This window comes from Pan troglodytes, chromosome 6 (assembly GCF_028858775.2).
Source record: "Pan troglodytes isolate AG18354 chromosome 6, NHGRI_mPanTro3-v2.0_pri, whole genome shotgun sequence".
In the NCBI taxonomy this organism is placed as follows: domain Eukaryota; kingdom Metazoa; phylum Chordata; class Mammalia; order Primates; family Hominidae; genus Pan; species Pan troglodytes.
Window position 1 is genome coordinate 127744588 of NC_072404.2, and position 22967 is coordinate 127767554.

The 22967-nt window shown below is 40.1% G+C and overlaps 1 long non-coding RNA gene across 1 annotated transcript; it reads right to left on the reverse strand.

Annotated features, from left to right (window-relative positions):
• Positions 1–343: 343 nt before the first annotated feature.
• Positions 344–20833, reverse strand: LOC107975917 (uncharacterized). The gene is made up of 3 exons (XR_001719453.3): positions 20736–20833; positions 14380–14545; positions 344–743 (listed from the first exon to the last, which is right to left on the reverse strand). It is a non-coding gene; the product is annotated as an uncharacterized LOC107975917 (long non-coding RNA).
• Between the last annotated feature and the right edge of the window lie 2134 nt (positions 20834–22967).

Sequence of the window (22967 nt, forward strand, 5' to 3'; positions counted from 1 at the left end):
GAAGAAGGCAAGGATTGGGCAAAGGAAGAAGTTGAACTGCAGTGTAGGCTGAAAGTAGCCTTGGCCAATTTGGCAGGGAGCCATAGAGGGAGTGTTCTGTGCCAAGCCAGAAGGAATGTGCTTATACACCTTCAATGGGCTTCATCATAGAACGTGGGCTGCTCTGGAAAGGAAGAGGCCTTTGAAGTAGCTCACTGCACACCCCATCTCATCCACCCCCAGCTGGGAAGTCAGTCCTTCTTTGAAAGGGATTTAGGCCACCTGCCTATGTGTCTGTAACTGAAACACAGGTTCAGTTGCTTACTATTTGCAGAGTCTAATTAACAAGAGTGAGGTCTGGTATAAAGAAAGTGACATTTTTATTCCAAAGCTAGCTTAGGGGGAAGAAGTACAGGCTTCCTGCCTTAAGGGTAACACTTTGCTTTTGGAGCAGAAAGCAGGCACTTTTAAAAGGGGGTGTAGCATGAATGACAAGCAGCAGATGAAGCATCAGGTGAGGGTCCACAAAACTTGCTTTAGTGCCCTATCTACCAGGTGATCAAGCTGGTGACCATTGGTGTCCTTGTGGGCAGAACTAGGTTGTAAAGGTGGCTGAAACTCTCCAAGTAGGAAAAAATTTCACAGCAGGCATATTTTGCATTGTAGATTGACTGTCATCTCTTGAGGCAACCTCCAGGTGAGTGAGAGCTCCACTCTGGAGCTTCTAAGCACATGGTTAGATGAACTTGCCCTGTAGAGAGTGTCTGGTGAAAGGGAGGTAAAAGATTATAGTTGTATTACTAAAGGGCTAAGTAGGAAGTGAGGAACAGGGAAAAATGGAGAAAAAAGAAAAAATATTTTTAAAACCCATTTTCTTTTTCTTAGAAAAATAGGGGTACTTTGTTACATGTCTACCCCAACCCTTTCCTCAGTGTTGAGAAATCATGTAAAGAACTTGAGTTATTTTGAAATTGTTTTGGTTTGCTTACCTATGCTTCTTGAGTGTGATGCTCCTCAAAGTCTTTGAGTAAAAATCATAAGGGTTGGGGAATTAAGGAGGGATCAGTGGTTTAGAGTTTAGGCCACAACAGTATATGAGAGCGGGAAGGGACACTGCCCAAGGAGGGCAATGCATACTTGAAATAAAACCTGGTTAGGAAAGAGAGAGAAGTAAAGGGAAATAGGAGGACCCAGTAGTCAAACTTTGCATATATTACAAGGCTGCCTTCTGTTCAAAAAAACAGGGGAAAACAAGTGTGAATGAAAATGTAGAGCAATTGGAACCTTCATACTTTGCTGATGGAAATGTGAAATGGCAAAGTCACATTGGAAAATAGCCTGGAAAATAGTCTGGCAGTACTTCAAAAGACTAAACATAAAGTTGCGACATGACCCAGCAATTCCACTCTTAGATATATAACCCACCAGAAATGAAAACATATGTCCACACAAAAACGTGTGCATGAATGTTTATAGTAGCATTATTCATAATAACCAAAAAGTGGAAACAATCCAAACATTCATCAATTGATGAATGGATAAACAATATGTAATATATTTGTACAATAGAATATTATTTGTCAATAAAAAGAAAGGCAGTGCTAATACATACTACAATATGGATGAATGAAAACATTACACACTAATTGAAGAAAGACCAAATGTCATATGATTCTATTTATATGAAGTGTCCAGAATAGGGAATCTATAGAAACAGAAAGCAGATTAGTGGTTTCCAGGATCTGGACAAATGGGAAGTAAACTGCTAATAAGATTTCTTTTTGGGGTGATGAAAATGTTCCAAAATTCATTGTGGTGATAGTTGCACAATTCTGTGAATATATTATAAACCCATTGAATTGTGTACTTTAAGTGGGGGAATCATATGTGAGTTATTTCTCAATAACACTGTTAATAAAATATTTCATTAAAAAAATTACATTGATCCTGACCAGAACTATCCCTGAAAAATGTTGCCAGTTATGAGAAAGTGGTATATTTTCTATTTTTTTTAGGTTTGGACCTCTAAAATTTCTCTTCCAATATTTGGAATTCCTTTTAGGTGAACACTGGGAATTTGAGCAAGCTGTTGTGCTTGCTCAGCCCTACTCCACTCCAGCACTATAGTTGTAGCAGGAGTTTTCCTGCTTATCCGCTTCTACCCTTTAATAGAAAATAATCTATCAATCCAAGCCTTTACATTATGTCTGGGGGCCATTACCCCCTTATTTACAGCGATCTGCGCTCTGACACAAAATGATATTTAAAAAATCATAGCGTTCTTCACCTCAAGCCAGCTGGGCCTTATAATAGTCACAATTGGCATTAATCAACCACATCTAGCATTCCTTAACATCTGCACGCATGCCATTTTTAAAGCTATATTATTTATATGTTCAGGCTCCATCAGCCATAACCTCAATGACGAACAAGACATCCAAAAAATAGGAGGACTGTTCAAGACTTTACCCTTCACTTCCTCCTCCCTTACTATTGGTAGCCTTGCACTTACAGGTATGCCTTTCCTCACAGGCTTTAACTCTAAAGACCTTATTATCCAAACCGCAAATACATCATACACCAACACCTGAGCCCTTTCTATTGCTCTTATTGCCACCTCCTTAACAGCTGTCTATAGTACCTGTATTATTTTCTTCGTTCTCATAGGACAATCTCACTTCACAACTCTGATTATTATTAACGAAAATAACCCTTCCTAATTAACTCAATTAAGCACCTAACAATACAGCAGTATCTTCGCTGGGTTCCTCATCACCAACAGTACTATTCCTGCTTCATCCCCCCAAACAATTATACCACTCCACTTAAAGCTCAAAGCCCTAGGTGTAACCACCTTAGGCCTCTTACTAGCAATGGAGCTTAATCTCATAACTAATAACCTCAAACTAAAGTATCCATTACAGACATTCAGCTTCTCCAATATACTAGGTTTTTATTCAGCCACAATTAACCATTCAACCCCCCACTCAAGCCTATTCACAAACCAAAATGTGGCTTCACTTCTACTAGACCTAATTTGACTAGAAAAGTCTATACCAATGACCATCTCACAAATCTGTTTCAGCCTCCATTACTGTATCTACTCAAAAAGGCCTAATAAAACTCTACTTTCTCTCTTTTTTTATCCCATCCCTTCTAACACTACTATTAATTACCTAATCTATTATCCCAAGTATTTTCAATTGCAACATAAATACAAATAATGATCAACTAGCAACTACCACTAATCAACACCCATAACTGTAGAAGGCAGCCACACCCACAGAATCCTCACACAACCCCACCCCCTCACCCTCAAAAATTATCCAACTCTCTACACTTTAAAATCAATTGTGATCACCAGCCCATTGTACTCAACTATTCACTGAACCAACATCAACTCTATTAATCATCCTAATAATAAACCTCCTCAAATGTCTATACTTGACCCTCGTGTTTCAGGGTATTCCTCAATAGCCATCGCCGCAGTATAACCCAAAACAACCATCATACCACACAAATAAATCAAAAAGACTATTAACCCCACGAAAGCCCCACCAAAATTCAACACAATACCACAACCCACAGCACCACTAATAATTAGCCCTAGGCCTCCATAAATAGGAGAAGGTTTCAAAGAAAAGCCTACGAACTCTATAACCAAGAGAACATTTAATAAAAATAAAGCATATACCATTATTCCACATGGACCATAACCATGACCTAATGATATGAAAAACCATCATTGTACTTCAACTATAAGAATACTAATGACGAATACCCGCAAAAGACACCCGCTAATAAAAATTAACTATTCAGTCATTGATCTTCCCACAGCCTTCAGCATTTCTACCTGATGAAACTTTGGCTCACTTCTTGGTGCCTGCCTAATTCTCCAAATCATCACAGGATTATTTTTGGCCATGCACTGTTCATCAGACACCTCAACTGCCTTCTCTCTTCAGTCACTCATATCAGCTGAGAGGTAAACTACGGATAAATGGTCTGCTATTTTCATGCTAATGGCGCTTCAATCTTTTTCATCTGCCTCTTCTTACACATTGGCCAAGGGTTATACTACGGGTCATTACTATTCCCAGAAACCTGAAATATTGGCATTATTCTCCTATTCACAACTATAGCAACAGCATTCATAGGCTATGTGCTCCCATGAGCCCAAATATCATTCTGAGGCACTACAGTAATTACAAATTTACTATCAGCCATCCCATATATTGGAACTGACTTTGTACAATGAATCTGAGGCGGATTCTTATTTGACAAAGCCACCCTCGCACGATTTTTTGCCTTCCATTTCATCTTACCTTTCGTCATTACAGCTCTAGCAACTGTTCACCTTTTATTCTTGCATGAAACAGAATCTAACAACCCTTCAGGAGTTTCATCAGACCCCGACAAAATCACTTCCCCCCCACAATATACAACCAAAGATGTTCTAGGTTTAATTTTTCTCCTCCTCCTTCCCGACCTCCTGAGCGACCCAGATAATTACACTTTAGCCAACCCCCTCAATACCCCACCCCACATTAAGCCAGAGCGGTACTTTTTGTTTGCATATGCAATCTTACAATCTATCCCTAACAAATTAGGAGGTGTACTGGCCCTCGTATATTCCATTCTCATTCTAGCAGTTATTCCAGTACTTCACATGTCTAAACAACAAAGCATAATAAGTTATTAAGTCAATGCCTATTCTGAATCCTAGTGGCTGACCTGCTTACACTCACATGAATCAGAGGGCAGCCAGTCAAATATCCTTTCATTGCCATCGGACAGACAGCATCCATCATGTACTTCTCTACCATTCTTACCCTTATAACACTCACTACCGTAATTGAAAATAAACTTCTTAAATGAAAATGTCCTTGTAGTACAATTCCATACTCTGGTCTTATAAACCAGAAATGGAGAATCCCCTCCCCGGGGCAACTCAGGGAGAAAGCATTCCCGCTTCACCGTCAACAGCCAAAGCTGAAATTCTAATTAAACTACTGCCTGAATTTTTTCACAGCACACACTTTAACTACTATGTCAGTATTAACCAACTAACAGTACTAATTGATTAGTGGTGTCTGAGAGATGTCTGTGGCTATGGCTGTGGCATTGGCAGTTGAGCTTCCCATGGATATGAGGAAACTCCTAATTATTGTAGCCAAGGAATCTGCAGCTTCTTGACACCCATCTATCCATCCATCTGTCCATTCGTCTATTCATCCACTTGTCTACCCATCCACCCATCCACCCACCCCTCCATTCCTCCATTCCTCTCTATCCTTCCACCCACCCATCCATCCATCCAGTTAACATCTACCAGTAAGTACCTACTGTATGTTAGACCTTGTGTAATTGCTGGAGACACAATGGAGAACACAACAGTCATCATCTCATCCTTAAGCTTATAGTACAGTGGTGAGACAGTCAAATAAAAAGGCCATGGCCACACAATGTGATTTACATGTTGGAGAGGTGAGCATAGGGGTTATGAAGAACATAGGTCTCCCTTGATAAGTCAATCCATTCAGTGCCCACTTCATCCAGTCCTCTTTCTACAGTTGACCTCCTTCAGTTTTCTTTCTGTTTTCTCTCTCCACTGTAACCACTTTCCCTTATTAACTTTAAGATGTATCCCTTTAGTGAGTAATCAGAATTTCAAATTCTTACTCCATATAAAGCATTTTAATGATGTACTTTTATGATATTAGAATTTTGTATCAGACCCTTGCTGCTATATTATAAATAGATGACCACACTGTCAAGGTTACAACCACATAAATACTCCAGAAACATTGTAGCAAGGAGAAACTCAAGTTCATTGAAATAATTGGATTAATTACCTTCTCTTCAGAGACTTGAAATTTTTCTTCCCCTAGCAACTCTCTTTAGAGAAAGTTTTACTGTATAGCTGTATGCATTCATCTCCATCTGTCTGAGATGGCTGGTTTGGGATTTCCTATGTGCTCTTAGCAGTTCTGTGAAATTGTTTGCTATTGCATCTGCAGTTCTATTATGATTTGAGATATTTTGAAAGAAGAGTTAGTTTGTTGCTGACTGCATTATGTTGACCACATCCTCACCTGTGTCAATTTACTTCAGAGTTCCTTTTTTTCTAAAACCACACTATCAATCTTTGTAATAATAGGTTTTTAGGTATTACAGAGGCTTTTTCATAATTTATTTTATTTTCATTTACATAGTCTCCCAATTTAAAAGAAGCCAATAGTATTCATACTTCAGGAAGACCTGGGCAAGTTCTGAGAGTTTGAGTCCTTTGAATAGAACACTGAGGGACATATGCTACTTCTAGTTTGCTTTACAATTTCTCAGCACTGACATTTTAATTTTATTTTTTAGAGACAGGGTTTTGTCATGTTGCCCAGGCTGGCCTCGAACCCCTGAGCTCAAGTGATCCATCCGCCTTGGCCTCCCAAAGTGCTGGGATTACAGGTGTGAACCACTGTGCCTGGCTCGAAATTTTTGAAATTTAAGAAATACTGTATAGATCTAAATATTTATTTGAGAGATGGAGAGAAGAGCAATTGAGTGCTAGTGATCTATATGATGTAACTAAAGTGAAGACGCCATTATAATGTTTGAACATGATATGTAAATTTTATGGTTTGTTTCTAATCTAAATGTTACTTTGAAAAGTTATGGACAAGTCCAGTTGTTTTTGCCTCAGCAGAGAAGTTTCCTCAAATTGAAACTAATTAAGAAAAACATCTAAAAACTTTAATTACTCAAGAAATATTATCTAATTTGGTATTACTGTCTACAGGAGTCGAATTATGCAAAAATCTTGCTTACAACTACATAATTAGTGATTTTATTGAAATGAAGACAGGAAAAAATAACATATGGAAAAAATATAAAATACACTGTGAATTAAATGTCTTTATTTACTGCTCTTCTCAATATCTCCAGACTATCAATGGACCACTCAGACATGCACAATAATAATTTAATTTTATCATGTTTGGTATTTTGCCAAATTTTACATTTTATACTTATCTTTTTTCTATTTTGTCATTAAGCAGGTTTTTCAAAGTAGGAGAAGAGAACATATTTTAATTAACTGTTTGTTGGCTTGACTTATAACTTTCATTATTTTATTTATTTATTTTCTGTAGAGATGGGGTTTCACCAGGTTGGCCAGGCTGTTCTTGAACTCCTGGCCTCAAATGATCTGCCTGCAGAGGCCTCACAGAGTGCTGGGACTACAGGCATGAGCCACCGCACCCAGCTTGATTTATAGCTTTTAAATGTTTAGACTTACAGTATGTAGCTTTCCATCTGTACTCTGGCCACAGGCTCCACAAGTGTTTGAGGAAAGCCTTAGATTTTTCATGCCTTAGTTTTTTTGTTTGTTTGTTTGTTTGTTTTTAGACAGAGTCTTGCTTTGTCTGTCACCCAGGCTGGAGTGCAGTGGTGCAATCTCGGCTCACTGCAACTTCCGCCTTCCCGGTTCAAGCGATTCTCCTGCCTCAGCCTCCCGAGTAGCTGGGACTACAGGCGCGTGCTACCACACCCAGCTAACTTTTTGTACTTTTAGTATAGACGGGGTTTCACTGTGTTAGCCAGGATGGTCTTGATCTCCTGACCTCGTGATCCGCCCGCTTCGGCCTCCCAAAGTGCTAGGATTACAGGCGTGAGCCACTGTGCCCGGCAGATATATATATATATTTTTTAATAGCACTATATTCACATGATTAAAAACTTTAAAAATATATAGCAAAAGTCAAATTGTGAAAAGCCTAATTGCCACTCTAATTTCATCCATCACATTCTCACCTCTGCCTGCAAACCATTTCTTGGATAATCACATTTATAAAATTATATATGAATATAGCTTTGTATTCTCCTCCCTCCCTTTTATATAAATGTTAGCATTCTGTGTATATTGTCTTATACCTTGCCCTTTCCACTTAACATATTTTGGAATATTTCCATATTAGTTCATCGAGAAGTTTCTCAATCTTTTAAAACAGTTGCATAGTAGTCCATTGTATGGATATATAACAACTTATTATTTGACTATTCCAAGGACATTTGGGTCATTTCCAATCTGTTACTATTACACACAACACTGACATGCCTGTTTAGTATTACTGCTCCTGGCTCCCAAAATGTCAGCAGCAGCACCCTCTGTCACAGAGGTCAGCCAATGTGTGCTCTTTCACCTTTCCAACTGCCTCTGAGTGGGAAGAGGGATGGTCGTGTCTCCAACATTTATATTTGTCATTTCATTTTATTTGTAATTTGTTTGAATTTCTAATTTTACTAATCTTTGTAAGTTTAATTATGTATTAGTTTCCTGTGGCTGCTGTAACACATTGCTGCAGCCTTGGTGGCTTAAAACAACGAAATTTACTGTCTCACAATGCTGGGTGCCAGAATTCTGAAATCAAGTCTGCAAAAAAGGTGTCTGCAGGGTCACATCCCTTTCAGACTCTAGAGGAGAATCCATTCCTTGCCTCTTCCAGCTTCTGGTGGCTGTAAGAGTTCCTTGGCTTGCAGCTATATCACTCCAGTCTCTGCCTGCAGCTTCACATGGCCTTCCTCTCTTTATATCTTCTCTGTATGTCACTTAAAAACTCCCTCTGCCTCTCTCTTATTGCACATGTGGTCTTATTATACATGTGATCGTATTACACATGTGATTGCATTTAGGGCCCACTCAAATAATTCAGGGTAAATGCCTCCTTTCAAGATCCTTAACTTAATCTTTTGTCATATAAATGAATATTCCCAGGTCCCAGGGATTAGAACATGAACAGGTCTTTGGGGCCACCATTTAGCTTACTGCAATAGATGTTGCCAAGTTGTCCTCCAAAAAGTTTGAACCAAATTTATACTTTCTTTAGTGATATATGAGTGCCTGTTCCCCACAGTCTTACCAACAGAATGTTGTCAAACTTCTGGATTTTACTAATCTGATAGGGAAAATAATATCTTAGTATAGCTTCAATTGCATTTCTCTTATGTGTGAGTTTGAACATTTGTATATATTTATGAGCCTTGAATGTTTATTTCTATGTGAACTATCTGCTCATGTCCTGTGCTCATTTTCCCCCCCTGGATTCTTGGTCTTTTAAAAAAAAAAAAAAAAAAACACACACACACACACAATTTCTAAGCACATCTTATATATCAAGATTACTGTTTTATCTTTAAATGAAATACAAACTTTCTTGATTTTTTTTTACTTTGTAGTGTCTGTATCATGCACATAAATGTAGTTGTAGTTCTTTTCCCCCTTTATATAGTTGAATCTTTTATGGCTTCTGTTTTCCTTTTAGTTAGAAAGTATTCCCCTCTCTAAAGTTATATAGCAATTCTCTCAAGCTTACTTCTAGAACTTTTATGCTTCATTTTTTTCCCAGTTTATCTTGAAGTCTTTGATGACCTTAGAGTTTATCCTTATGTGTTGTGTGAGATATAGATCCAACTAAATTTATTCCAGGGCAGGATGTTTCCTGCACTTAGCTTTCTCAGATTTATGAAATATCCTACCTTATAAAAGGCTAAATACTTTGGTATCATTTGTCTAAAGGGAAGCATAAAAGAACAAGTTAAAATTTGAATTGGTGCCTCCAGTATGGCTAACAGCTATCTATCAAAATATACTAACCGGCCATTTATAGGGCATTATTAATTATGATATATCCTTCTAATTAAATACAATTTGCCCTATAGTTAATTATTCTTGCATGCTAGACCCTGTTATAAGTAATTTAATTGTTAATATGTGTTTGAGCTTTACAACACTGCTATGAGATAGATGGTGTTATTGCCCCAATTTTAGAAATTGAGGTAATAACACCACAGATTATCAAATGGAGGCATCTAGGATAAATGGCTTGCCTGAGACTACACAGAAGCTGTGTGGTAGGCACAGGAGCTGGGATTTGAACCTAGGCAGCCAGATTCCAAAGCCCACATTTGTGACTCTTCTGCTATCCCATGGCTTAAGAAAAGTGAGGCACGCAACGATGTGAATGTACTTAACGCCACTGAACTAACTGTACACTTAAAATGGTTAAGATGGCAAATTTTATGCTATGTACATTATACCACAATTTTTTAAAAATCTATTTAATTAGTTAATTTACATTACAATAGTAAAACTTTTAATGGGCATATTTAAAATATTTAATTCACCTACAATTTGATAAGTTTTGATATATCTATGAAACCATTACCACCACAATGAAGGTAATGAACATAACCATTATCCCCAGAGTAACCATTACCCTTCAATGTAAGCTGGAGAAAAATGAAACCGTAGAAGTTCTGGAAGTAAGCATGAGAGAACTAAAAGAAAAATAGAAGCCATAAAAGATTCAACTATATTAAAGGAGAAAAAAACTACAATTACATTTATGTGCATGATAAAGATACTACATAATAAAATGATCAATAAACATTTTTAAAATTTATTTATCCTTTCCTCCTGACTTTCCAGCCTTCCATTCTCTACTCCATCCACACAGCATTAAAATTTAAGTTACCCTACAGATCCTTAATGAGAATAATAATCCATATTGGCATCAAATAAACAACAAGTGGCTTCAGGATGTAAGGGTTTAGCAGTTGGCTAAGTTCAGTCAGTTTTTTTTTTATTCAAGTTTTATTTTAGATTCAGGGAGTGCATGTACAGGTTTGTTATGTGGGTATATTGCTTGATGCTAAGATTTGGGGTACAAATGATTCCATATGCAGGTAGTGACCATAGTACCCTTTCCCTGCTCCCTCATGCTATAGTAATCCCCAATGTCTATTGTTGCCATGGACTTAATGTCCATGAGTACCTAAGGTTTAGCTCCCACTTATAAGTGAGAACATGCAGTATTTGGTTTTCTGTTCCTGCTTTAATTTTCTTAGGATAATGGCCTCCAGCTGCATCCATGTTGCTGCAAAGGACATATTTTTGTTTTTTTTTTCATGGCTGTGTAATATTCCATCGTGTATATGTGCCACATTTTCTTTCTTCAATCCACCGTTGATGAACACCTCGGTAGATTCCATGTCTGTGCTATTGTGAATAGTGATGAACATATGAGTGTGTGTCTTTTTGATAGAACAATTTTTTTGGATACATACCCAGTAATGGAATTACTGGGTTGATTGGTAGTTTCGTTTTAAGTTTTTTGAGACATCTCCAAACTGCTTTCCACAGTGGCTAAACTAATACACATTCCCACCAACAACGTATAAGCATTCCTTTTTCTCTGCAGCCTCACCAATATCTGTTGCTTTTTGACTTTTTAATAATAGCCATTCTGACTGACAGATAACATCTGGTGTAAGATGTTATCTCATTGTGGTTTTTATTTGCAGTTCTCTGATGATTAGTGATGTTGAACTCTTCTCATGTTTGTTGGCTGCTTCTCTGTCTTCTTTTGAGAAGTGTCTGTTCCTGTCTTTTGTCTACTTTTTAATGGGGTTATTTGTTTTTTACTTGTTGAATTAAGTTTCTTATAGATTCTGGATAATAGACCTTTGTTGCGAATATTTTCTTTCATTCTGTATGCTATCTGTTTATTCTGTTGATAGTTTTTTTTGTTGTGAAAAGCTCTTTAGTTTAATTAGGTCTGACTTGTCAATTTTTGTTTTTATTGCAATTGCTTTTGAGAGCTTAGTCATAAATTCTTTTCCAAGGTTGATGTCCAGAATGGTACTTCCTAGGTTTTCTTCTAGGATTCTTATAGTTTGAAAACTTACCTTTATGTCTTTAATCTATCTCGAGTTAATTTTTGTATATGGTAAAAGCTAGCGGTCCAGTTTCATTCTTCTGCATATGGCTAACTAGCTATCCTAGCACCATTTACTAAATAGAAAATCCTTTCCCCATTGGTTATTTTTGTTGACTTCATCAAAAATCAGGTGGTTGTAGGTGTGTGGCTTTATTTCTGGGTTCCCTATTTTGTTCCCTATTCTGTTCCATTCATCTATGTGTCTGTTTTTGTACTAGTACCTCGCTGTTTTGGTTACTGCAGCCTTGTAGTATAGTTAGAAGTTGAGTAATGTGATGCCTCTGGCTTTGTTCTTTTTGTTTAGCATTGCTTTGGTGATTTGGACTCTTTTGATTCCATGTGAATTTTTTTTTTGGGACAGAGTCTCACTCTGTTACTCAGGCTGGAGTGCAGTGGCAGGATCTCAGTTAACTGCAACCTCTACTTCCCAGGTTCAAGCAATTCTCCTGCCTCAGCCTCTAGAGTAGCTGGGATTACAGGTGCATGCCACCACACCCAGCTAATTTTTGTATTTTTAGTAGAGACGTGGTTTCACCGTGTTGGCCAGTCTGGTCTTGAACTCCTGACTTCAAGTGATCCGCCCACCTCAGCCTCCCAAAGTGCTGGTATTGCAGGTGTGAGCCACCACACCCAGCCCATATTAATTTTAGAATAGAAAAAAATATTTTTAAAAATGAGGCAGATCTATACACCCTAATCTGGAGTGAAAGCCATGAAGAAGTAAGGGGTTCAGGGAAGGAGAGAGAAAAATAAGTAAAGGAGAACTCCGGTTTCGTTGTTTAAATATGCATATGTGTTTGTCTGTATATATGTAATAGGAATATATATAATATATATACATAAGAAAGTATACATGTGCAGAAAAAACTCTAGATGATAAACATCAAATTGTTAACTGTGACTATTTGTGGTTAGAGGGATTAGAGAGGAAGGATTTTTTAAACTTCACACTCTTCTGTAATTTTGTGAGGGAAATTGCAATGACTAACCTTTACTTTTGAAATCAAATAGAAAAGATGCAGGGTGGCCCCCCAAAAAGTCACCTATCATCACATCCCCACCCACCTGCCTCTCCCAGGGCCTTTACATCTTTGATCCTCTACTTTACACCAGGCACAGGGGCCGGTGTCAAATTGGTCACTTGTCCCAAGTTGCTTATCAGAAATCTTGCATTTTCTGTGTTTGCTCAGCACCAGACTTTCGGGATTTCTTTGTACTCTTCCCCTGTATACCTTGGATTTTCCAAAGGCTGATTATAAAATAGGTGTTTAATATCTCACCAGTAGCAACTGGTATATGCTCATGTGCAAAGTGGCTTACAATGTTCATTAAAAGCAGATACCAGCATGGGACACACATAATGCAAGTGGCGAGGCATGTCTGGCAGACTGTTCCCAAGACGTAACCTTATGAAAGAAGAAAGTGAAAACCACGCCCTCTTTTGGTCACATTTTAACTTTTTCTTCATGTGTCAAATCATAGTTGTTCTGAAGCCCTCCAGGGTCATGGAGGTGGGTTAGGGGTTTGGCTCTAGACTGATGTAATCCTATCCTACACCTGTGTTCACATCACCTCCATCTCTGTGCCAGCTGTCACTCCTCCACTGTCAGCAAATGTGGACTCCATGTTTTCCCCTGCTGCTCCAAATCACAGCCTCCCTCACCTCCTGTGCCTGTTGCTCCTCCTCCTGCTTGGCTGCTCTTTCTACTTCCTTTCTTCCTTCTCCAAGGCTTCACCTGTACTTAGTGTGGGCATCATCAAGCCAACCAGGCGAGTGCTGTGAGCTGACCCATCACAGGCAGAGGACTCCTAACAGGATGTAAGTCAGGCCTTTTTTCTTCTCGGCTCAAAATGCTCCTAGGAGTCCTCATTTCACCCAGAGCAAAAGCCAAAGTCCTTTCAGGCCCTGTGAGGACTCACACGACTTGATCCTCCTTTACCTCATTCTCCACGGCTCTCTCTGTTGCTTACTCTGATCCTGGCACATCAGCCTCCCTGTCACTCCTTGCCCAAGCCAGCCATGCTCCCAGCCGAGGGCCTTTGCACTCGCTGTCCCTTCTGCCTGGAACGCTCTTCCTCTGGGTACCTACCACATGACTCAGTCTCACCTCTTTCAAGTCTGCTCAAACGCAGCACTTCCACAGTGAAACCTCTGGCCACCCTATTTGTGACTGCAACCCACTCTATCCCCCTTCTGTCCTCCTCTTCCCTACTTTATTTTTCTCCCTAGCAGGGATTTTCATCTCTTTCATGCACTGATGAATCCCTAACATCTTCATCAGTGTTGAGCGAAAGTCAGTGGACATTAATAGCTCAGGAGTGAATTATTTGTATCTTTTAGAATCATGGGATCTTCATACGGGCTAAGCTATTTTCACCAGGATTTGGTCTTGGAGGTCTTTTTAGTATCACTATATTGCGGGGTTTTGCATCTGTTTGAGGTAATGGATTGTTAAGGATCCCTCTTGGGCCAGGAAGCTGAAGGTATAATATGGAGAAGTCCCCAGTGTGAAGGACCATGAGGGGCAGTCACACTGGGCCAGGGAGAAGTTGAGACATAGCAGCCACTTCCAGGAGACTTGGATTAATCTACATGAGAGCTTCAAGAAGTCTCTGTTCCACTTACCCCAAAGCCAGCTCCAATCTAGGCACCACGTCCCATATGCAAATACTGGTATCTCCCATAGGAGAGCCCCATAGCTTCATCAACAGGAACAGCTCACCCAATTCCCTGAGGGTAGGAGGCCTTGATATAGACAGTCATCAGAATGGAGTCCTCTTAGCATCTGCATCTTAAACAGAAGTCGACAGTTAGGGGTGCAGTGGTTGAAGCTCAAAGACCTAGACTAGCCACCCACTCCCTTCTTTATGCCCAGACCTGGGGGTAGGATATTTTTCCTGGACTACTGTTCTACAAACTGGGGGTGGAGGTGGGGGTCATCTGAGCAGAAACGGCAGGGGGCATGGCAGATGCTCTTCTCTCTCTCATTCTGCCAGGCCCGGTAGAGCAGCTCTCGACACAGTTGCAGGAAGGCATGAATTGCTGAGCCAGGTCTGACCTGGCTGCCCTCAGGAAGCCCTCTGACAGGGACCCATCAGCTAAGCTGGCACCACGTGGTGCGCCTGGCATTGTTCTTTAGATATTCTACTTCTTGACTTCAAAAAGCATGTTCTAAGATTGGTTAAACCCAGTATCCAGCGCCTGGATGATTGTAAGGGACTCAATGCGGATGGCCCCTTTTCCTGTTGAGTTTTTTAAAACCCTGGCCTCTGAAAAATCTTCGTTCTCTGTGTGTGTGCACTTAGCAAGCCTCCCAGTCCTTTGCCATCTTTATAAATCAAAAGTCTCTGGTACACAACACATGAGATTACTACTGTTGGCCTAAGAAAGACCTTGGAACACTTTTGTCCTTTTGAACCAGAGTCACCTGACTCTGGGCCATTTCCCTGACATAAGATTCCAAGGTAGAGTTTACTAAGATTTCACTCATATTGCTCAGTTTATGCTTACAGCTAAGAGAAAAAAGTTTTAATAATTTCAACTATTAATCAAAAAGAATAAAAAGATAGCAATATCGATTCATATACGTTAATATAGATATGAGCCATGAGGGCTACCTGGGAAGGAGAACATTTCTAACATCATTTTGTTCCAAGACCCTGACACCTGGAATTTTGTCTTTCTAATTTTTTTCTCCTTTCTTTCTTCTTCTTTCTCTCTCTGATTTTCTGTCTCTCATAAAGTTTTTTGTGATGGCTTTGCTAATGACATTTTATTGTTATTTTTATAAAGTAGAGGAATGTTTGTTTGCTAGTATTAATTGCCTATTACAAGTCCATTCAAATATATAGATACAATATTTTCTAAAATATTCTTAGATTGTGGTATACGTAAATTTTCTTCATGAATTTCTACTAAGGTTCATTGCTTCCTAAAATTATTGTGCCTGTTGGTATAATCCAGTAGAGCAGGTGATATTTTTCTTTTATTAGTGCAGAAAACATAACCAAAATTATAATTAAAGCAGTTGGTTGAACAGTGAATGAAATATATCACATAACAACCTCATACTTAGATATTACTAATTGTAATTCAATATAATTAACACTTTCCAAATTATCCATTATTATTTATTTGGACCGAAAAAAAGCATGCTCTGAGGCTCTTTGCTGTCTGCCTAGGCATTTTAGTGTGGATGATAAAACGATGCCACATTCTATAGTAATAAATATATATGTATGCATATACATATACACACACACACATTTAATTTCCTTTGACAGATTTTCTCCCTGTATGAGGCAAATGTTCCAACTTATCGATTAAAACCTGTTAGTGAAACTGCTCATGAAGTATGCGTAATGCTCTGAGGCTTAATAAGCAGTTTCTGGGAAGCTGCATGGCTGTTGGAGCATAACTATTACTACAAGGTTGTTATTATTTGATTAGCTCACTATAGAGTAGTCTTGTGAGATTTTGTCATGGATCACTGTCTGCATGTAATAGCTTCTCTCCTTAGTTACAGGAGTAAACCAGCAGTAAACTCCAGAGGCTCAACTCAGGGATGTTGCTATCTTATGCTCTTAGGAAGCATACCAGGTGTGATTAACCCCTTCTGAGCTGGTTAAAAGTGAATTTTCACAGCCTAACTTAGAAAAAGAATTTTTTCCCCCACTTACTGATGATCTCATAAACAACTCTTAAATAAGCAAAAGAAGTATAATCAGTTTCTTGAATAGTTAGAAACCTGGTTAATAAGTCACTTTTAGTGACAGGTCTCTGCCATTACAAGCAATCCCTCTCTTGTTTTTTGCTTTAGACCCAGACCTAGATGCACCTGAAATGCCAAGGAAGAGGAACCACTGGATGACTGAGGAAGGCATGAAGAAAGATGCATCCTTAAACTAGACCTTCAAGATGGAATAGAGTTTTTAAGAAATAACACTTACACTGAATTGCTTTAATTATATAAAGGAACCATAGAACATTTGAAAAAATGTAGATAAGAATAAAGATGTAAAGATTCAAGGATTTAGTCTTTGGTAACTGTCTTTATAAGTAATATTGTAATAAACATCCTTGTGCATAAATTTTGAGTGTCTCTAGAGATAAATTCTGATTGATCAGAATCAGAGATAAATTCTAAATTTCTTAGGATAAATTCTGAGAGCTGAAATTTTTGGGTCTAAGGCCTCTGAAACTTTATTGCTAAATTGCCCTCCAAAGGATTCTTACTAATTTGTCTTCATACATGCCACCTATGAATCTCCAAAGCCTCTGTATGATCAGACAGAAGTGGGGAGAGATTAGTGTTGACCTTTAAATAGTCCCACCGAAAGCCATGTTCAGATATACAATGCTACGGCTTCTCTAGCCTCTTATAGAGCAACTATTTGGGAATTTTTAATAGTCAAATTATGTACCACACAAGAACTCCTTTTTTACATTGCTATTAACCTGTGGTATTCTTGTTCTTGTTCTTGCTGGTGGTGTTAGTTTTACTTAATTTTGCCAAAACCTTGGTCAAAACCTTATTCAACACCCACTAGGATGGCTATTAAGAAAAAATACAGATAATAACAAGCATTGCTGAGAATGTGGAAAAATTGGAGCCCTCACACATTGCCTATGGGAATGTAACATGATACCACTACTTCGGAAAACAGTTTAGCAGTTCCTCAAAAAGTTAAACTTAGAGTTCGCATATGACCCAGCAAGTCTACTCCTAGATATATACCCAAGAGAAGTGAGGATTCAAAACATGCCCACACAAAAACATGTGCACAAATGTTCATAACAGCATTATTCATAATAGCCAAAAAGTAAAAACAACTCAATGACCATCAACTGATGAATTGATAAAAAAGTATGGTACATCCACACTTTTTTTGGTACAAAAAAGAATAAAATACTTGGTTACCTGATACAAAAAAGAGTAAAATACTAAGCCTAGCATGGTAATCCCAGCACTTTGGGAGGCTGAGGCAGACGGGTCACTTGAGGTCAGGAGTTCCAGATGACCCTGGCCAACATGGCAAAACCCCGTCTCTACTAAAAATACAAAAATTAGCCAGGCATGCCGGTGGTTTGCACCTGTAGTCTCAGCTACTCGGGAGGCTGAGGCACGAGAATCACTTGAACCCGGGAGGCAGAGATCGCAGTGAGCTGAGATCATACCACTGCACTCCAGCCTGGGCGACCAAAAAAAAAAAAAGTAATTACTGACACGTGCTACAACGTGGATGAATCGTGAAAACATTACGCTAAGTGAAAGAACTCAGTCACAAAAGGCCACACATGGCATGACTCCTTTTATATGAGATGTCAAGAATAGGCAAATCCACTAAAACAGAGAGTAGACTCATGGTTACCAGGGGATGGAGGGAAGAGAAAAAAAAGGAGTGGTTGCTAATGGGTATGGGGTTTCTTTTGGGGATGATGAAAATGTTTTAGAATTAGATAATAATGACGTTTGTATGACTCTATGACCATACTAAAAGCCACTGAATTGCACACTTAAAAATCCTTATTCTGGCCGAGCACGGTAGCTCATGCCTGTAATCCCAGCACTTTGGGAGGCCGAGGAGGGCAGATCACCTAAGATCAGGAGTTCAAGACCAGCCTGACCAACATAGTGAAACCCCGTCTCTACTAAAAATACAAAATTAGCTGGGCATGGTGGCACATGCCTATAATCCCAGCTACTCAGGAGGCTGAGGCAGGAGAATTGCTTGAACCCAGGAGGCAGTTCAACCCAGGAGGTTGCAGTGAGCCGAGGTCACACCATTGCACTCCAGCCTGGGCAACAAGAGTGAAACTCAGTCTCAAAAAAAAAATTCTTATTCTACGGAAATGAACACATGTCCACAGACAGACATGCATGTGAATGTTTATAGCAGCATTATTCATAATAGCCAAAAACTAGAAACAACCTAAATGCCCATCAACAGGTGAATGGGTAAACAAAATGTACATACATTATGAAATACTATTCAACAATAAAATAAAACAAAGTACTGATACATACTACAACACCTTGAAAACATAATACAAAGTGGAAGAAGCCACGTATTGTATGATCCCATTCATATGAAGTATCTAGAAAAGGCAAATTTATAAAGACAGAATGGGATCAGTGGTTGCCTAAAGCAGGAGGATGGGAGTGGGGATTAACTGTAAATGGACACCACGGAGCTTTATGCAGTGATGGAAACATCCTGAGACTGGGTTTCAATGATGGCTGTACAACTCTATACATTCATAAGAGTCATTGACTTGTACATTTATAATGGGCGAACTTTATGGTATAGAAATTAGACTTCAATTAAGTTGGTAAGAATGAAAACCTTATTAATAGACTTGGCTATGAATGTCCCTTAGACATTCCCGCAGTTCCTTGCTGTAAGGATGAACGTTCTCTATATGTCATAGGGTCCACCTCTGAGTGGAAGAGTTACATAAATGTTTTGAGGAATGGCAGCCTCAGAGCCCACCTCAAGAAACGGGTTTAAAGGGAACAGCCTTCACTGGGATGTCTCACTGACAGTGTATTTCTGAAGCAGTCAGATCCCTGCGTTGTGATATCCAGTACATGACTCTTCTCTGTACACACTCTGCAGGATCTGGAAAGCTTATGAGTGGAGGAGGCAACAAAACTAGAGGAACCTCAAGACAATTCCCAGATCACAGAAACCAAGCCATCCCTCCCTCCCTTTTATAAGAGAAGTTTCTCCTAGTTAAACAAGATTATACAAAATGAACACATATTTCATGTATAAAGCCCATTTGGCCATCCCAATATAGATGATAGCGATAATGGTGTAATTCAAGACTACCAGGAGAGAACACCTGTCCCACCTCACTCCACCCCATATATACATATACACACATATACACACTTATACAGGTGTATCTCTCTTTGTCTCAGTAATGACTGCAATTCTTCTAACTACGGGCAATATGGTATGGAGGGTATGAACGAGTGCTCTCATGCCAGATGACTGAGTTTCAGTTCTGGCTTCACCGCTTACTAGCTGTGTGGCCTTGGGCAAGGTGTAACCTCTCTGTGCCTCAGTCTCCTCATCTGTAAAATGGGGATGGCATAGGACTTTTGTCAGAAGTAAATAGATTACTGCTTGTAAAGTGCTTAATATATTGCCAGACACATAGTAAGTGCTGCATATGTATCAACCACATTCGGGCCCTGGTTCTGGCAGGTACTGGTCTTGTGTCCTCGGGGAGTCATTTCATCTCTCTGGACCTCAACCTGGTCACATGTAAAATGGTGATCATAACCCTGCACTGCTTACTTCTCAGGATCGTCGTGAAGGCCTCATAAAATAATATGTGGACAGTGCCTTGAAAAGCAGCAACCCCATGTAAATGTCCGGCTTGTTTCTTATCCTAGGTCTATGTAGATTGTTTGGGAGCACAGTGGTTCTCACACTTGTCAAGAAATCAGACTATTTTCTCCTTTGTGGAGCAAACTGCTTCTACTTCAAGTCTTGGCTTAGAGGTTACTCCTGTAGGAAAACTTCCCTGATCCCCCTCACTCCGAATAATTGTGTTAGGTGCCCCTTCGACACCCTCCCCAGCACAGCATACCCGGTGCCCGGTGTTCCTATTCCTTATCATTGCAGTTATGTATGTATTGTCAGTATTTGTTTACTTGTCTGATTTTGAGATCCTTGAAGACAAGAATAACTGTGTCTGGGGTCACCTCTATGTCCTTAGCACTTATTTCAATGTCTAGCACATAGCACGTGCTCAAGAAATATTTGCTTAATAAAGTCCAGATTCAAAGAGCCCACTCCCACTGGATGTATTCACTCCAACGATATTTCAGAAGCTTCTCATTCTTACTAGCTTCAAACTGGAACTGGTTCTAACCGGTTATCTAACTTACCTAACTTATTACTTATTTAACTCAGCTGATTTAACTTTCTAATTTATTTCTTATTGCTCTCGTTGCTCCCACTTACTTTGTTCTATGCTGTTCTCCCAATATACCAGGCACGCGTCTGCCTCAGAGCCACCGGCCACGCTTCCGCCTCAGAAACACCGGGCACGCGTCCGCCTCAGAAACACCGGGCACGCGCCCGCCTCAGAAACACCAGGCACGTGCCCGCCTTAGAGCCACCGGGCACGCGTCCGCCTCTGAAACACCGGGCCCGCGGCTGCCTCAGAAACACCGGGCACGCGCCCGCCTTAGAGCCACCGGGCATGCGTCCGCCTCTGAAACACCGGGCCCGCGGCTGCCTCTGAAACACCGGGCACGCGTCCGCCTCAGAAACACCGGGCACGCGTCTACCTTAGAACCACCAGGCACGCGGCTGCCTCAGCACCACCAGCCATGCTTCTACCTCAGAACTTTTGCATTTGCTGTTCCCTCTTCCTGGAACACTATTCTATGTCCACATGGCTTTCTTCATTTCCTTCAGGGATTTGCTCAAATATTCTGTTTTTAGTGAGGCTTCCCCTGAATATCTTTTAAAAAATAACAATCACTCTCCCTCAGGCCTTCCTGATCCTCTCTTCCAATCTTATTTTTCTTCACTGAAAAAAAAATTTTTTTTTTGAGACAGAGTTTCTCTCTGTCGCCAAGGCTGGAGAGCAGTGGCACAATCACAGCTCACTGCAGCCTCAACCTTCTGGGCTCAAGTGATCCTTCTCTCAACCTCCCAAGTAGCTGGGTCCACAGACACGTGCCATCATGCCCGGTTATCTTTTATTTTTATTTTTTTGAATAGACGATGTGTCACCATGTTGCCCAGGCTTCTCACAAACTCCCCCCGAGTGATCCGCCCGCCTTGGCCTTCCAAAATGCTGGGGTTACATGTGTGAGCCACCGTGCCCGGCTCCTCCGTCCCTTACCCTTTCACATGCTGTGTAGTTCTTTACCTGTTATCCGTCTCCCCTCACTAACTTATAAGCTCCATAAGAGCAGGGATTTTTGTCAGTTTTGTTGGCTGCTTTAGAATAGTGCCTGGCACAGGCCGTGCGCGGTGGCTCACGCCTGTAATCCCAGCACTTTGGGAGGCCGAGGAGGGTGGATCACGAGGTCAGGAGATCGAGACCATCCTGGCTAACACGGTGAAACCCTGTCTCTACTAATAATACAAAAAAAAAAAATTAGCCGGGCGTGGTGGCAGGCGCCTGTTGTCCCAGCTACTGGGGAGGCTGAGGCAGGAGAATGGCGTGAACCCGGGAGGCGGAGCTTGCAGTGAGCCGAGATCGTGCCACTGCACTCCAGCCTGGGCGACAGAGCGAGACTCTGTTTCAAAAAAAAAAAAAAAAAAAAGGAATAGTGCCTGGCACATAATAGGCATTCAGTAAATATTGTTTGAATGAATAAATCTTAAACAGAATGTGTGATATAAAATGTAAGATTTCCTTTATGACTTGGGGTCATCTACATCTAGCTGGGCGTTCCTGACCACCCGTCCTTCTATTCTCATCCAAGCAGAGTTCTTCACTTTCTCCTCTTTATTACTCCTGTTCCTTACACGTTTTTATAGTTAGACTCATCACACTGAATTCTAATTTATTTATAAACATGTTTGCTTTCCTCCCCTTGCTGTAGGCTCCTTGGGGTAGTAATTGCATTTAAACTATTTCTAAATCCTCAGTATCCTGAACAGCGTCTGGAACTTTGCAGGCACCAGTGAAATGTCAGTTGGAACGTACTGCCCATACCTAAAAGAGCAGGTGCAGATACAGTGTGGGAGGTAGGGGTGACTGATTTCGTTCGTTGTTCTGCTGTGTGCAGTTAATGTCCCTGATATAGTTTGGATACTTGTCCCCGCCCAAATCTCATGTCGAAATATAATCCCCAATGTTGGAGGTGGCAGCTGGTGGGAGGGTGATTAGATCATGAGGAAGGATTTCTCATGAATGCTTTAACACCATCTCCTTGGTGCTGTTCTTGCAATAGTGACTGAGTTCTCGTGAGATCTGGTTGTTTAAAGGTGTGTGGCACCTCCTCACCTCTCTCTTGCTCCTGCTCCCTCTTCATCTTCTGTCATGATTGTGAGATGCTGGCGCTATGCTTCCTGTAGAGCCTGCGGAACTGTAAGCCAATTAAACCTCTTTTCTTAGAAATTATCCAGCCTCAGGTATTTCTTTATAGCAATGCAAGCATGGCATAATGCAATTCCCATCCCTTTCCCTCAGATTACTGAATCCTAGGATCAGAGAATCTCTGCTTGGTATGT